We start from the raw sequence: 15,155 nt of genomic DNA, 5'->3' as shown, positions 1-15,155 counted from the left end.
TAGATGCTCTATTTTTCGTAGTTACGTGGTGGTTTCAAATGGATCCTGCCAACTGTGCCCCCTGCCCAAACTAGGAGAATCCAGATTTAAGGAGTCTCGATTTGGGGTTCGAGCGCTCTACCTTCCCCGGAGACACCCCATTCATTGAGCTCCTCATCTAGTTCCCTTTCTCCTTTCAGGTTGCTTCCTAGTGTAGGGTATAGTCTCGTGACTTCTGCCTCTTCCCTCCCAGGCACAAAATCTTTTGAGGTTTTCTTCAAACCTTTTTCTTCTTGTTAACTGCAGGAAAATGAGTAGGCGGTAACTAAGTTAGAGACATAGACAAGTTCTCAAGTTATGGAAAGGTTTTCCGCTGAAGTACATGTGTTCTAGGCTCCTGGTTTTTGGCTTCTTTTTCTGGCCATCTCTGTGTTTTACTGGAGATGAAATCCGTCACTCTTACTACAGCTGGTATTCCCAGCTCTTCTCTCTTACTGCAGCATCCTAAAACTAGTGGTGGGGACTTGGTTTACACAAAGGCCTCAGCGAAGCTTATTTACATCTTAGAGATCTTTCTGGCCTGAGACTCATCTTGGAGAGGTGTTGCTGTCTTACAGCCTGGCACACACAAGTAAAAGGCATTGCAGAGTCAGTATTGTTCAAGTGGAGGATGAGTAAGACAGAGGCCTTGCCCTGAAGTGAAACACAGCCCAAGGGGAGAGATCAATCTGTTCCTTTATTCAGTACATATTATTGAGACTCTGCCATATGCCAAGCTTTCTGCTAGGGCAAGGAACATAAAGTTAAGACTCACTTCTGCTCTCAAGGATTTCGCAGTCAGGCAAGAAGCCGTTACAGCAGAGTGCTATTTGCTGAGTTGGGACAGAGGAAGGCATCCACCCCACTGCCCACTGAGTGAGAGGGGCTGTGACCAGTGGGGAAAGCCGAAGGCAGCTTCTGGGATAGTTTCTTCAAGGGAGGGGTGACCCTAGATAGAATTTGAGAAATAATATGGGAACAGGATATACCTAAACAAGTTTTTCTAATTAAGGAAAATTAGGCAAACTCTATTTTTTGCTTCTTCTGTATACTAGGTTAAACTCACATTTTATCAATTGTCAGCATTGTTTCTATTTTTCAACTTAAAAATTTGAGATTGAGTATCAGCCGGAGTGATAATGAATTTAGTCTGTTATTTTAGTTAAAAAGAATATTCATATGCATGCTTATGAAAGACTGTCATGTTTTAAAACAAAAAAAATAATACAGTCTATATATTACAAGTATAGTTTTTCCCCATTTCCATTCAGATTATTCTTTTATAATGAAGTTCTTTAAAAATCAGAAAATGGTTAGGAAGAATGTGTTTTGAATCATATATCAGGCTAAATTTTACATCAAAACCCACCAGTTTAAAATAAACACAATGCTTTGGTTCTTCTAAATTGTAGCTTTTGATGCAGTGAAAAGAAAATAAGCATATTTAAGAATACCTACAGTCCATTGAAATGAGAAGACATTATATAATGTCATTATATAATGACATTATATATACAATTATATAACGACATTATATAATGAGAAGACAATATAATGATTCAGACCGTATTTGGGACAGGATATTGGAATTAATGTGCCTTCTCTTTCAAGTTATTAGTGGGCAGATGTTATTTTTAACAATTGCCTGTTACATTTTTAAGGAAAGAGTGCCACCTATTGAATGAAGATTTTATCTTCTCTCATTCCATTCCTAGAGTGTTCTGTTTCCCTTTGAATCTTTGATTTCTTCAACTGTATGCTATAATTAACTGCAATAATTTTTGACAGTGAATAAAGCAGTTAGATTCACTCTTGATCCTGTCTTCTAGTGGATTAACCTAGGGTGGCTAGTTTTCTTAGAGGGAGTTTGAGCCCTCCAAAACCAGTTGCAGAAACAAAACCTAAATATAAGCATGATTCAGCACTTTGCAAGTTTCAAAACCTTCCCATTATTTTAATGTATTCTCTAGCTGAAAGGGTTTGTGTTTGTTTTAAGATGTGTGTGTGGACACTCAGTGAATAGGAATTATTCCCAGGAATAATTGAAAGGGATTGAGGAACATACGACATTGGTCAGGATCTACTGGGGAGACCTCAGTCTCCTCAGGGACGTTAGTACAGAGACTGATCACAACTTGGCCATAGGTCACTTGGGGAGATTCCTGAGGTTACAAATCCCAAACACCGGATGCAGAGTAAATTACATGGTGCTTTTTGGTAGTTCTTATCTGTGGAAGGTTGAGAACATGAACACAAGCAGACACACCAGTATCAGAAGTAAAAGACTTCATTTGGGAATTTATATGGTCATCATTTGAAGTTTATTGGCACGTTAGTGGTGTATTGGCAACAGGGAGGCCTGGCATGCTGCAATTCATGGGGTCGCAAAGAGTCGGACACGACTGAGCGACTGAACTGAACTGAACTAAAGGCATCAACTGTCTCCAGCTTTTCCACTTGTTTACTGGACTGTGCAAGTAGGGAGTGATTTTTTTTTTTAAGGAGGTGAACTGTATGCTAAATTGATTTATACTTGCTGATGTAGACAGATTAATAATATAGCCCACTGAGGGATGATATTTTGTGTTAAAATCCTGAGGTCAAAAACAAAACAGTATATAATGTAAGGTGGTGGTTGTTCAGTCGCCCTGTCGTGTCTGATTCTTTGCGACCCCATGGACTGCAGCACGCCAGGCCTTTCTGTCCCTCACCATCTGCCGAAGTTACAGTGTAAGGTATCATTCCATATACAATGTTTTAAGTTGTCTAATCCAAATATGTCAAGCTTATGTCCTAAGTATCAAATGTAATTCACCAAAGATGAATTACTTTTTTTTTTTTTCACTTTAAAGAATAAATTGCATCTAAGAGAGTAGAGCTTAAAAGTAAAATAAATAAGAAAATAAATTGCAGTGACTGCATTTTGGGAAGAGCAGGCTTGGTGGCGGCAGAGAGCTCTGGACTGGGGGAGTTAGAATTCATATTGGGACGCTGTCACAGCTGAAGCTGAGGCTTGGCCAGAAAGCCACCATGCTTCATTTCTCATTTCTGGCTCCTGCTTCACAGCTTTTTGACTTGAAGCACTTAAATATGCAGAATGATTATGTTTCTTTAAGGAGGAGAAAGTTGTGGTTCTTTTCTTTAAAAAAAAAAAAAAAAACCAACTAGGAAAGTTAATGTTTTCAGTGTCAAAAAAAAATCCATGTAAATCCATGTTTTTTGGGCCCTCCTTTCTTGACTGTTTCTCCTGACAGTTGTTTTAGCTTTCTGAGAGAGCTCTGATACAGTCCATTGTACATAATACTCACCCTTTTTTAGTAATTAGACTTGAATTGATTTTACCATAGTGACTATTAGGGAAACTGAGTCCAAAAGTTTTAGTAATTTCCAGCCTGAGTTTTCACAGAGTCTATGGATCCACGTTTGTTCTATGGTAATGGTAATGTTGAAAAGGATTCTCACATTTTAAAACACCAGGAGACACTGAATTATAGATGTACAAAGAATATTTTATGCAAATAAACTATTGGAAGGTACTCTCCAGAATTAACAGAGTCTGTGGATCCTGTTGAGCTATATATTTTTTGATATTATATCTCCCTTGCAGAACTGTAGTATTCACATTGTAGCATTAATGAACGATGTCTTCCCAGGTGGTTTGGCGGTAAAGAATCCGCCTGTCAAACAGATGTGGGTTCAATCCCTGGGTGGGGAAGATCCCCTGGCGAAGGAAATGGCAGCTCCAGTCTTCCTGCCTGGGAAATCCCATGGACAGAGAAGCCTGGCAGGCTATGGTCCACGTGGTCCCAGAAGAGTGGGATACAACATAGTGACTAAACAGCAACAATTAATTAACCATTAATTAACAACTAAAGAGCAATTAATAAATGAACCATGTTCATTCTGGGTGTCCCTGAAACAACATCTTGTAGTCTGATCTGATTTGGTTAAATTCTTGAATTCCGGAAAGGTTGGGGATTACTTAAGATTCTGTAGCTAGGGAGGAGGGTTCAGGATGGGGAACATGTGTATACCTGTGGTGGATGCATGTTGATATATGGCAAAACCAATACAATATTGTAAAGTTAAAAAATGAAAAAAAAGATTCTGTAGCTGGTTAATGGCCTAGTTATGACTTCCCAATCCTGTTATTAATTCAGTAGCACATGTTTATTTTTAAGGAAATATTTCAGCCATGCAGAGGGAAAATACCAGAGAATAATATAATGAACAGCCATAAAATCTTTACCCATATTTAAGAAATGCTAATATTTTATCATATTTGCTGCAGTTGGATGTTAAGGAAATGAGTGTGCTTTAGACACAGCTGGAGCCTCCTTTGTCTTCTTACCCTCGTCCTCCTCGCTCCCCAGAGGTAATGGGCCCCTGTAGCCTGTTAGCAGTCTTCACATCCCAGATGTCTCTAATCAGCGTTATTTCCTCCTGAAACCAGAAAAAATAGTTTTATTTTGTTATTGTTATCTGCTTTTCAACTAACATATTGTTAAGGGAAACTGAAGAACATAGACCAGAAGGAAGAGCACAGGGCCTCAAAGCCGGAGAAACCTGGTTTGGAAACTCAGAATTCCCACTTACTGTGGATTCTTAGTCAGACTTATTAATCTTCCCAGCAGAGTTTCTTTGTTTGCACAGTGTGGACACTGAGTCTTACCTTGTAGCTTTGTGAGAGGTTTCATGGAGCCCCTGGCATAGTACCCGGTACGGACGAGGGGCTCCGTAAGGAACAGCAGCAGTGTAATAATGAGGATGGTGGTGGTTGTAGTTATTTAGTGTGTGCTCACCATACACTTGACGCCATTTTAAGTGCTTCATCCATGTTCGTTCTTTGTAAAACTGAGATGATAACTGTATGCAAAGGGTTTAAAACAGTGCAAGGTACATAGGAAGTACATCAGAAGTATTGGCTATTATCGCCATTTTACAGAAAAAGGAAATTACTGGAAGCAAATTAGGGGGGTGAACTTACTTTTGAGCACTTTACCTGTACGCGTGTTTAATCCTATGGTAGGTATTATTCTTTTTACGGTGAGGAAGTTGAGGTACAGAGAGGTTAAATAACTTGGGTCAAAGCCATCCAGCTGGTCCGTGTCAGACCTTGGGTTTTAACCCAGGCCTTCTAGCTCCGGAACTCTCATCACTGATCACCATGCCATATGTCTTGATGACACTTGTGGTACAGCTTCTTTATCTCCCCTATCCCAGGAACGTGTACATCAAGTTATGCCATCTCCTTTGAATAAGAAGCCCTTTTGATTTTGCTGAGTATACAACTGAGATTTTACTGGTTTGGGTGGCTGTTGCCCCATCCGTGCCCCTAATAGACACCCCCGTAGTTTCTAAACTCCCCAGTGAGGACCTGTCATGTACTAGTGGACAGATTTGGGCAGTTCCCTGTAGCCTTCTCTGGATGACGTGGAACAATGGACTGGTTCCAGATTGAGAAAGGAGTACGTCAAGGCTGTATATTGCCACCCTGCTTATTTAACTTACATGCAGAGTACATCATGCGAAATGCTGGGCTAGATGAAGCACAAGCTTTAATCAAGATTGCCAGGAGAAATATCAGTAACCTCAGATATGCAGATGACACCACCCTTATGGCAGAAGGTGAAGAGGAACTAAAGAGCCTCTCGATGAAGGTGAAAGAGAAGAGTGAAAAAGCTGGCTTAAAATTCAGCATTTAGAAAACTAAGATCATGGCATCTGGTCCCATCACTTCATGGTGAATAGATGGGGAAACAGTGGAAACAGTGACAGACTTTATTTTCTTGGGCTCCAGAATCACTGCAGGTGGTTACTGCAGCCATGAAATTAAAAGACGCTTGCTCCTTGGAAGAAAAGCTCTGACAAACCTAGACAGCATATTAAAAAGCAGAGACGTTACTTTGCCAACAAAGGTCAGTCTAGTCAAAGCCATAGTTTTTCCAGTAGTCATGTACAGATGTGAGAGTTGGACCGTAAAGAAGGCTGAGTGTGGAAGAATTGATGCTTTCGAATTGTGATGTTGGAGAAGACTCTTGAGAGTCCCTTGGACAGCAAAGAGATCAAACCAGTCAATCCTAAAGCAAATCAGTCCTGAATATTCATTGGAAGGACTGATGCTGAAGCTGAAGCTCCAGTACGTTGGCCACCTGATGTGAACAGCTGACTCATTAGAAAAGACCCTGATGCTGGGAAAGATTGAGGGCAGGAGGAGAAGGGGATGACAGAAGACGAGATGGTTGAATGGTGTCACCGACTCAATGGACATGAGTTTGAGCAAGCTCCAGGAGGTGGCGATGGACAGGGAAGCCTGGCGTGCTGCAGTCCATGGGGTGGCAAAGAGTTGGACACACATGAGCGACTGAAAAACAACAGTGACAGTGTCTGGATGGCACTGCCTCCTTCGGCCACACGCGTCTCACTGCCTCTGCTTTCCCCTGACCTGCTCCCCACCAGTCACTGCGGAAGCGCTGTCATCAGCGCTGAAGACGTGTGAGTGCTTCCGCAATGCCAGAGCTCCAGGGGTTTTCGAGAAGCAAGGGCCGTTCCCCAGGCCCCTTTTTTATTTCAAGTTCTGGGGTCTTCCTCTAGGCGTGTAGAGATTTTTAAAGTAAGGGCTTGTCAGGGGTTTTTCTTGGCTGATCTTTGTCTTCTCTCCAGGCTTAAATCTTAAGCAGAGTGAATACAATGGGCCTGGGGCAGATCTTAGTGACGGACTCTGGCCTCTGCAATGCAGGAGACCTGTGTTCAATCACTGGGTCAGGAAGATGCCCTGAAGTAAGAAATGGCAACCCACTCCAGTATTCTTGCCTAGAGAATTCAATGGACAGGGGAGCCTGGAGTCCACGGGGTTGGCAAAGAGTCGGACACAACTAAGCGACTGACACACTGGTCTCTGCTAGTGGTTAGACTAGGCCAAATTTGAATTGTCTGACATCCACTGCTCTTAGGATGAGTTCGTACCAGGTGAGTTTACTCATCTCTGGCTGGCTGTCAAATAATCTTATCACCCATATTTTGATTTTTAGAGGCTTAATTTCACTGAAGGCAGTTGCTGAATTTTATGGAAGCTTGAAAAGCCACCATTGAAACAGTATTAACTGGTATTAATTTCTTGTCTGTATTTTTCTTCTTAGACCTATTGACTAATTTGAGCCAGAAAGGATATAGAGATGATCCTGTACAGATTTCTCACAGTATATTCTAAGGACCGCCACTCTGTCAAAGGTGTTTTGCTTATAAGGACTTTTGTGCCAAATTAGTGTGAGAAATACTGTTACCTTCTTTTTTTTTTCCTTCTTGAGAAAGTATGATGAACTTGTCTTTAAATGAATATGTTTAACTTTATCTAGTGTTTCCTAAACAGAATCATAAATTGTTTAGTACTCTGTTGGACCTTATTTTCACCAAAGCTGTTTCTTCTGTCAAGGAAATCTTTTAACCTTCATCAGCTTCATGCCTGCTAGTCCTTTTCTTTCCTTAAAAACTATTCAGGCATCACCTCCTTTGTAGGTCTTTCCAGGACTCTGCTACAAAAAATTAAGGATGGAGATCCACTCCATCCTTGAAGCTGTTTATGATCTGTTAAAATACTCCTATTGTAGCAGTCCTGGCACGTTTTCTCTCTTCTGCTAGACTAAGCGCCTAAAGGGATGGAGATCCTGTCTTTTTTCTTTATCCCACTTTGTATCTCTGTTGCCTAGTTCAGAGCTTACACGTAGTAGGCATGCCAGCATTCACTGAACAGAATGGTTTTCTAGCATTAAAAGCATAGAGAAGAAAAGCGACATTTGTCAGGAAGTTATTCTTCCTCATTCTGAGCATCCCAGTTAACGTGCCTTTCCACCAGCTAGAAAGAAGTACTGTAGAAATAGTACTAGCTGTTCCATGGGGTTTGAAAGAGATCATTCTCCTAGCACAGGCTATAAGAGGGCTTTGTGCTCTACTTCAGCACTATATGCCTTCTCCGTTAATCTGGGAACATTAAAAACAACCAAAGGGTTTTTATTAATACAGAAGGTATTCAAGGAAATGACAGCCCAACTCCAGTATTCCTGCCTGGAAAATCCCATGGACAGAGGAGCCTGGCGGCTACTGTCCATGGAGTCGCAGAAGAGTTGGACCCAACTTAGCGACTCAACAACAGTAGTTCATGTTACATTTTTAACTTTACTTTTCTTCAACTGTGAAAGGGGAAAGTGTGCAGGAACATACCACTTTCCCAACTACTAGTTTTGTTCATTTGATCTTTAGAATATTCAAACCCAAGTGGTCACATTTCTTTCAAGATAATTGGCTTAGTAAAAATGTAGTCACATACCCATTGGAGAATGTTCCAGAGAAACATACTTAAGAGCTCACCATAACACTAACTTGGGATCTTTTTGATGAAAACCAAAATGGCGAAGGAGCAGCCATCTTTCTCCCCTGGATGCCTGCCTTGTGCCACGGATCGTGTGCCAGTGCCCTTGGCGGAGGACAGGACACGGCTTTGCTGAAAGCGGCCCCATGGTAGTAGTGTATGGGGATTTCTAATACACTTCTCTAAAAGCTCACTTAGTTTATGCATCAGTTGTCTTTCACACATTCCCAACCCTAGACTCATCAAGTAGCATGAAAGGGGAATTCTTGAAAGGAAATACACATTTAGCAAAATACTGTAAAAAAATTAGCATCCTTTTCCTTGCTTACTGATCTATATTCAACAATTAAGGAAGAGGATGCTCACACATCCCAGTGTTTTTTTTTTTTTTAACAGTTTCTAAAGGTTCTTCGTCAGTTATCAAGGACACAACAAAGGAAGGAATAAACAGTGGAATTTTTAGCACTGAATATTAAAAGAATACAAGCTTACAGAGTGAAAAGTATTTGAAGCTTTCGTGGGTTTTTGTTGGAGAGGAACAGATGAGAAGTGGAACCATACTTAAACTCCCACTGTAAGCATTGGCTCTCAAAAAACAGTTTGCATTAAGCCTGTAGATTTTCTCAGTTCACGAGTGAGAAGAGTTGTGTGACTCTTACCCCATGGGAAGGTGGATAGAATAGTATTATAGTATTTATAAATTTTGTTACAGAAGTGGTTACTTTGATGAATACCCCCCAAAAAAACTATTTTTGTACAATATTAAGTTTAAGTTGTAAATATTCCAGTGACAGCTAGTAACTTGTCAGTCCATTTTGTTTTGTCTGTCATGGTAACAGAACTACACTCACTGTTTTTCTGTCACTAAGGTATTCATATATTTTGTGAGACAATGACTTTTATAAAATCATGAAACTCGTATTTCTCTCCAGTTCTGACCATTTTTACAGTTTTCATTTGTCTGCATAAATATCGTCGTCAAATTTCAGTTCATAATTTGAGACAAGTGAGTGAATTTCATTGAAGTTGAATCTTAAGACATTACAGAACTGACAACATGTTGGTTTCACTGCAGTTGGTTTTGTTTTCTTTTCTGCCCACACAGGAGGGGTGTTAACTTGAAAAGACATCTGCCCTCACCTTCTCTGGTTTTTCTCTTTGACTGCTTCTTTAAAAATAATGCTGCCTTTTTTTTTTAAATTTCAAATTGCTGAATTTTCTAGGATTTTAATTTCCTTACTAATCTAATTTGATTACTGACTTTATTCATCTTATTTCCTTTTTCTTTAAAATTCTTGTCAATTTTAATAGTCATTGCATATCCTTGATTTTCTATACATAGCTACTTCCCCCTTGAATTTTGCTGTATATTTGAGCTATCTGAATTATCTTTTCCTCTAACGAGTTTTAACTTTTATTGCAGTTTGACATTTTCTGACATTTACTGGTCAGCTACACACTTGTCAGTACATATGATTACTATCTTGTATTATCCCCCCACCTTGATAAAGTATACCTAATTAGTTTCATACTTATATTGGATGATTTTTATACTTATCTATTAGCACGTTTAGAAGGAAGAATGATTGTTTTTTCCAGATTTTGATAGAACATCTTGGTTCCATTACTGAGTGATTACATCAGTAATACAGATTAAATTGATTTGTTTGTGGTACATTAATAACTTGGATGTAGTGGCTTTTAATGGGATCCACTAGCTACATTTCTGAGAGACATGGATGCCCCAAGGAAACATCTTAACCAAGTTTTTGCATTGCTGCTGTATTTTTTTTCTTGGACTGGGTAGGTATTAAGAAATGATTTAGAAAATCACTTTACATTGGACCTTTTATTTGTTTATCTGGGTTTTCAGCCACAAGAAACATAGCCCCTTTAGTTTGATGTTATTTATTCACTATCTGGGAAGATCCCCTGGAGAAGGAAATGGCAGTTCACTCCAGTGTTTTTGCCTGGGACAGTCCCATGAACAGAGGAGCATGGCAGGCTACAGCCCATGGTGTTGCAAGAATCGGACGCTGTGGAAGCACAACAGCACAAGTTTACCTACCTGAAAGTCTAGCCTTGGTGTTTTACCTTGACTATGTCAGTGACTTTGGAGGCTGTTGAAGTCATCCAAAATGCTCATATGTCAATTTTATAAGATTTACTTTACTTTGATAAAACCTGCAAGACAGTCTTATCATTTGACTATTCTTAACGAATGTTTGTGATCAAGAAAGGTTTCTTGTAATCATTAAATAGTCTTGAGCAGAATTAAATGAAAAATTAAAAATAAGATTCATGAAAGAAAACAAACTAGAATCTTTTTTCTTTCTTCCCTTAAGTCTCTGTTGATCATAATAGTGTCCTAATTGCTAGTTACCGATATTTTATATACCTTAAAAAACATTTGTTTTAATGATGTCTGAGCTTGTAGCACACTGACTTAAAATTATCAGGAGTATTTACTTCTCTGTGGAGTTTACTCATTCTGTAGACTTTATTAATTGCTTTAAATATTTTCATGCATCTCTAGCATGTATATTAAAAACATATAGTATTGAAGAGCTGTGCAGTTAAAATACAGTTTTCTTTTTGATTCTCTTGTTTTCTCTAAAGGAAGACTTTGAGGCATGTAGCTTACTCCGTATATGTGTTAGTTGCTCAGTCATGACCGATTCTTTTCGACCCCATGGGCTATAGCTCACCAGGTTCCTCTGTCCATGGAATTCTCCAGGCAAGAATACTGGAGTGGGTTCCCATTCCCTTCTCCAGGGAATCTTCCCAACCCAGGGATCAAACCCCGGTCTCCCACATTGCAGGCAGATTGTTTTCTATCTGGGCCACCAGGGAAGCCCAGTTTACTCCATAAACTTCATCAAAAAAAGCTTCCACAGAGTTGCCACCTTTAAAAATGGCTTAATATTGCCTATTAGCTCTGCGTTTTGTAAATTCCCTGTTACTATATTTATACAGTGATTGTTAAATCAGTCTTTTATGAATTGCTAATTTAAAAGTAGTAAACCTTTTGAATATTCTTTCTGTTCTCTTTGAAATGTTTATATACCCCAGAGGCACTCATTTCTGGTAGAAGTTATGGGTTAAACAGGCTGTATGTGTCTATTACATGTGCTGGATACATCTGCAGTGTTATTTTCCAGATCTTCATTGATTAGGAGTGATAACCAGCTATGCTAACTCCAGATCGTTGATTGTTTATCAAGCCCATGGCGTCAGTTCCTCTGGGTGCTTTGTTTGTGGCAGCAGGGTGTGGCCCAGGGAAAGGACTTACCCTTGAAAAACTGGCACTTTCCGTGTCTAGGTTGGCATAGGTCAACTAGAGAGTGAGTATTTGCAGTGTGATTATCCACTAATTTTTTGGTTTAATTTTGGTTAATTTCATACAACGTATACCGTGCTGTGCTTAGTTGCTCAGTTGTGTCTGACTCTTTGTGACCCAGTGGATTGTAACCCTCCAGGCTCCTCTGTCCATGGCAATTTTCCAGGCAAGAATACTGGAGTGGGTTGCCAGGCCGTCCTCCAGGGGATCTTCCCGACCCAGGGATTGAACCCAGGTCTCCCGCATGGAAAAGACTCTGATGCTGGGAGGGATTGGGGGAAGGAGAAGAAGGGGACGACAGAGGATGAGATGGCTGGATGGCATCACTGACTCGATGGACGTGAGTCTCAGTGAACTCCGGGAGTTGATGATGGACAGGGAGGCCTGGCGTTCTGCGATTCATGGGGTTGCAAAGAGTCGGACACAACTGAGTGACTGAACTGAACTGAACTGAACCTTAGTATACATAAAGATTTCCAGAACAGTTTAGATTATGGATAACTTTAGACTCTCAATTCTCTTGGTGTCTAAGCAATCTCAAAAAACCCTGGAAAACACACTGAATTATTTGGGACAGGCACAATTCAGAGCCACCCAGTTGATGCCTACCTGTGAAGTTCTCTTAGCAGCAGGAATTCATATACTAAAACCCATAAGCTTTGTTACCGAAAAGAGGGAGAGCAAGAGGGAGAGCAAGGGAGGAACTATCTCCCAAAACAAAACTAGACCACTCTGGGATCCTTAAAATTTAAGTTGCCAGGTAAAAAGCAAGAGAAGGAAACTTTGGTAAGGATAAGGAGAGTGTGGTGACGCATAAAGGCTGTAACAACAGAGGCCAGCAACCCCTTACCATGGACAGAGCACTGTGCTAACAGCTCCAGGCGGGTCACTTCAGTCAGTTCTCATGAGAATGGGACTCTATTGTTGGCTAGTCATGGGGCTTGTGGGATCCTAGTTCTTGACCAGGGATTAAACCTGCGCCACCTGCAGTGGAAGCAGAGTCCTAACCACTGGGCCACCAGGGAAGTCCCGATGATGAGACTCTTTACTATCCCACTGGCAGATTAAACAAACAAACAAACCAACAAACCAGGAGGTTACGTTATGTGTCCAAGGTAATAAAGTCTGTATGCAAAAAACACAGGATTTAAATTCAGATGTGAATGACTTCAAGGGCGAAAGGAAACTTAGTGTTTTACAAGTGCTTAAAATTTGGAGACCTAGATCTGAGGCCAAAAAATCTGTATCTTAGTTGTAAAACAACTCTATTTTCCCTTAAGATAATTTCTCCAGAGATATATGGTCAATGGCAACTGCTGGCCTTTTCCCTCTTCTGAGCAAGGAGGGCTAAATAAAATCATTGTTAAGAGTAACCCTTCCATCTTTATGTAATGCAACATTACAACATAATATGTAAAAGTAGCTCGCATTATGAAAACTAGGCCCCCTAAGAGTTCACTTCAGGTTGTGCTCAGGAGCATTTGGCTCTGAGAACGAAAGAAACTAGTAACTTTCTTTTTCCCTCAGTGAGAGTAAATATGCTGACTTTAGTACGATAAAGGACTGTTGATTTCTTGGTATGAGCATGTCCACAGTATAATGAGTCTTATCATACATTGAATTTCTACCAGAAATCTTTATCAGGGGACAAAAACTATCTGCAGTGTTGCCTGCAAACCTTCCCAGTTTGTCCTTTGAAGGATACAGGCACAAAATTTCATCCTCAAAAAGCTCATGTTCTGGTTAACTCATCAAGGGTGGAATAATATGGGGGTTAAATAACAAAGACAACAAATAGCTAATTATCAACAATGATTATAATATAAGCAGTTTAATACCACCTTAGTTATTTTGATTGATTCACACTTAAAAATTATTCTGAATTGTCTTATACATACTAAAAATCTATCTGGTATCAGGGATTTGTTTCTAATAAAATATTACCCCATTTGAGTTTTAAGATTATAATTATTCTCCACCAAAAATTACAGGATTTTGAAAAGTGGGCTTCCCTGGTGGCTCAGATGGTAAGAATGTGCCTGCAATGCAGGAGACCCAGATTCGATTCCTGGATTGGGAAGAGGCCCTGGAGCAGGGAACGGCAACCCACTCCAGTATTTTTGAGATTCATCATCTAATCAATTAATATAGTTATAACAAGAAAGTTTTTTTTTTTAAACACGAACTAATCTAAACAGATTAACATTGTTACAGATTAAGCTTTATCCTCCTTTCATATTTATTTAAAAAACATGAGGTTTCTTACTTTTTTTGAATGAATCTGTAACTGACCTAGAGCTTCAAAAAAAACCTTCTCCCCTGAGGTTAGGTTTATATAGTTTAGTCTCTTTCTAGACCTACAGAATTTACCTGCTAATATTTAAAAAAACGAGATGCTTCACTTGCCTCTTCTCAATGAAGCCACTCAGTCCTCCATTTATCTGGTACCAGGCACTGTTGATTAGACTGTCACTCCTGTAGTTCTCCCTCCTCTTGTCTTTTGGGAGATGATTTTCCCTGGTTCTAAAACTCTAATATTCATTCGTATCATGTACAAGACCCTCTTCCTGGAACCTCTTACATGCCAGCCACTGGCCTCTTCTCATGGCACTAAAACACCCTCTTCTTAAGCACACCAAGATATTTCATGTCTCTCTGCCTTTGAGGATTTTTTTCCTGATAGGAATATACCTTTTGAAATCTCATATGCCTTCAGTAAAGAATTTCCTACCACCGTTCTACAGCAGTTAGCCGTTCCCTCCCAGGATGCTATTAATAGTATTAATTATCATACAGCATAAACTCTAGTTTTTAAGAACCTGCTTCCCTCATCACACTGGGAGCTCCTCCGGGACGGGTTACCACATCTTATTCACTCTTCTGTCATCAGCGCCAAGTGTCCTGGACAGGCCACAGAGGCATCTGACATGAGGCCAGAGGGCCTGCCCAGTCATAGCCGCCTTCCTTTCCCAGCGGTCTCTGACACCCGGGGCACCATGCTTTACACATCTAAACCCATCTTGCAGTTCACAGTTGGCTGGCGCAGGAATGTGCCCTGATCCAAAGACCCCCTGCACTGGACGGTGCTGTACATCTTAACCAGACCTTCTCTCTATGGGAGTTTGAATACGGGATACCTGGAGAGTATCACTGTGGGAAGAATGGCGTCCAAATAGACAAAAATAGCAAAGCAGTAACTAGGAGCAAGGAGACAGAAACAAGGGAGAAGAGAGAGAAGTTAGTCAGAAGGAAGATGTGGTTAGAGACAGGGAGAGGGGAAGAAGCAATAAAAGTGAACACAAGTGTTGTACCTGGCTCCCCCGTCCATGCTGTCAGTCAACTGAAGCTACTTTGGTGTCTCCCCGGGGCGTGGATCACCATGTTCTCCAAAGGCCACGTGTACGTGCTGCAGGGGAGAAACTTCACGGGTCC

General features: G+C 40.4%; 1 protein-coding gene and 1 long non-coding RNA gene across 3 annotated transcripts in view; one reads left to right on the top strand and one right to left on the bottom strand.

Annotated features, from left to right (window-relative positions):
- MAP3K1 (mitogen-activated protein kinase kinase kinase 1) overlaps positions 1 to 15,155 on the top strand; it is a 76,282-nt gene that overhangs the window by 23,431 nt on the left and 37,696 nt on the right. The gene's annotated exons all lie outside the window — the stretch shown is intronic.
- The window catches only part of LOC113879248, a 66,752-nt gene continuing 55,824 nt past the window's right edge, over positions 4,228 to 15,155 (bottom strand). Inside the window, exon 2 of the long non-coding RNA XR_003507247.1 lies at positions 4,228 to 4,461. This is a non-coding gene — a long non-coding RNA (uncharacterized LOC113879248). The remainder of the gene's footprint in view (positions 4,462 to 15,155) is intronic.

This window comes from Bos indicus x Bos taurus, chromosome 20, assembly GCF_003369695.1.
Source record: "Bos indicus x Bos taurus breed Angus x Brahman F1 hybrid chromosome 20, Bos_hybrid_MaternalHap_v2.0, whole genome shotgun sequence".
Taxonomy (NCBI): Eukaryota; Metazoa; Chordata; class Mammalia; order Artiodactyla; family Bovidae; genus Bos; species Bos indicus x Bos taurus.
This window is presented reverse-complemented; position numbering and strand designations above follow the sequence as displayed.